General features: G+C 36.6%; 1 long non-coding RNA gene across 1 annotated transcript; it reads right to left on the minus strand.

The window, feature by feature from the left end:
* Positions 1 to 219: 219 nt before the first annotated feature.
* On the minus strand, positions 220 to 879 carry LOC123429733. The gene is made up of 2 exons (XR_006622736.1): positions 803 to 879; positions 220 to 379 (listed from the first exon to the last, which is right to left on the minus strand). It is a non-coding gene; the product is annotated as an uncharacterized LOC123429733 (long non-coding RNA).
* Between the last annotated feature and the right edge of the window lie 1273 nt (positions 880 to 2152).

The raw sequence follows: 2152 nt of genomic DNA on the forward strand, positions 1-2152 counted from the left end.
AATATATTACATATCCAATAGATCACAACAACAACAACAACAATATATTACATATCCAATAGATCACAACAACAATATAGTTTCACAAAAGCATGCGTACATATGCAACAAGAATTCACAAATGAAATGGTCATGCATACATATCCAATATATTACAAGTTCACAAAAATAACAAACAGATGATGAGTTCAAAGTCCACACATGCATACATATCCAACATAGTTTCACAAAAACACACATACATATTCAAGGAGGGTTCACAACATGTGTACATATGCAACAAGAGTTAACAAACAAAAGCATGAGTTCAACCTACAATATGCAATGAGCTTCCGCCACAACATGTATGCCCACCGTCGACGGCATCCGTGATGCAAACCTATAAGTTCAATAGCACACACATGAGTATCCAAAGTTAAATTTTTGAAGAATAGAAATCATATCAAATTAAAAGAGCACTGCAAAACTGCAACAAGAAGATTTAGTTTTACTCTCATGATTTATATTTTTGAAGAATAGAAATCATATCAAATTAAAAGACACTACAAAACTAAAACTCCTACCAAGACCATATATGTAAAAGAGAATTGAATTGAATCTCACATCAACTCCTACAAAGACCAAGAAGCAAAATATCAACCAAATGATGTTAACCTACATATTTCTCAACCTGTAAAATTTAACAGCAGGAAAAATAACACTATGTACTACACTTCACAACAAACAGAGATTGGTTTTCGGTTAAAATTGCTTTTCACACAAGCACTTGATAGGCAGGAGAAGGGAGGAGAGGAGGGCATACCTCGGTTGCGACCTCATCTACGACATGAAGCTCGTGAGGAAGGAGACAGAGATGATGATGATGCTACTGCAAGCTTTGGGTCATCTATAGGAGGCTGATGCACCGCATAGAAAGGCAACAAGAGGGTGCGGGTGGATACCATGACGATCCTCATGGGTACATACAAGAAACTGAGTTACATCAGTTTTATTAAGCCAACAACACAACAAACAAATAGTTGAGAGCTTAAGGTAAGTAAAGTGTACCTAAAGGAACTGAAACTGTGTCGATACAACAATAGGACAAAAATACAAAAAAGCATTAAAATCTAACAGTTCTTGTGTATTCTGCAAGCTAAGATGGAGTTACACATATTGCTTGACACAAAAAAGCTCAATGAAAAACAAAACTTTTGTTTGTACAATATGAAATGCTTATCATGACCAGTGACCCGGGGGGGGTCAAGACTGCAAGCATTACGGTCATGAATCGACTTCACCACTTAAGATTTGCTAATACGGGTATCATACATCTTGCAGAGAAATAGAAGTATACATGAGAAAAATGAACATAAACTGCCTCAACCCAATTGACAGACTATCAATTACTAGCAGCAATAATGTTGAGACCTATTTATTTTGGGGCATGATCTACAAAATTAAGCAGTTTGAAATAATAAACGAACCTTTCAAAGGTGTCTCTGCAAGGCTATCTCCCAGATTCACCTTCTTTGATTTTAACTGCATCTTCAGCAGGCATAGTGCAATGGAGCTTTACTGGTGCAAGTGGCAAGTTCTTCGCAATCTCACTGAAAACAGAGCATCAGAGCTTGTTATTGTTTAAGAGGGCTTGTTAATACTTTTATTGATCAATAAAAAGCATTTTGAAGATAGTGAGTCATTAGCAGCCACATTGCAATCATAGCAAAAAGAAGGAAATATGTTAATCCATCGCACGTGATTAAGACCATGACCTGCATATTTCCTCTATGTGATTAGCATCAATATTCATTTGCAAATATACACAGCCAAACAATATAGAGTTAACAGTCATATCAAGCCTCTGAACACAAAGACCAACTTGTACCTCTATAAAAAGCTCACTGAACAATACTCCCTCCGTCCAGAATTAGTTGAATCAGATTTGTCTACATACGAACATGACTAACCACGTTTTAGTGTTAGATACATCCGTATCTAGATGAATGTAAGTCAATTAATTTGGGACGGAGGGAGTATAACATAAAAGCAATGGTTGAGTTCATCGCCTGAAATGCATCTTTGCTCTGATAAGAAGAGAAAAGAGAGGGAAGAAAGCAAGTGGGACTCAGCAGTACATTGCAGTCGAAGTAGGAGATAGACTCGATGGTAA

Source organism: Hordeum vulgare, chromosome 2H, assembly GCF_904849725.1.
Source record: "Hordeum vulgare subsp. vulgare chromosome 2H, MorexV3_pseudomolecules_assembly, whole genome shotgun sequence".
Lineage (NCBI taxonomy): Eukaryota > Viridiplantae > Streptophyta > Magnoliopsida > Poales > Poaceae > Hordeum > Hordeum vulgare.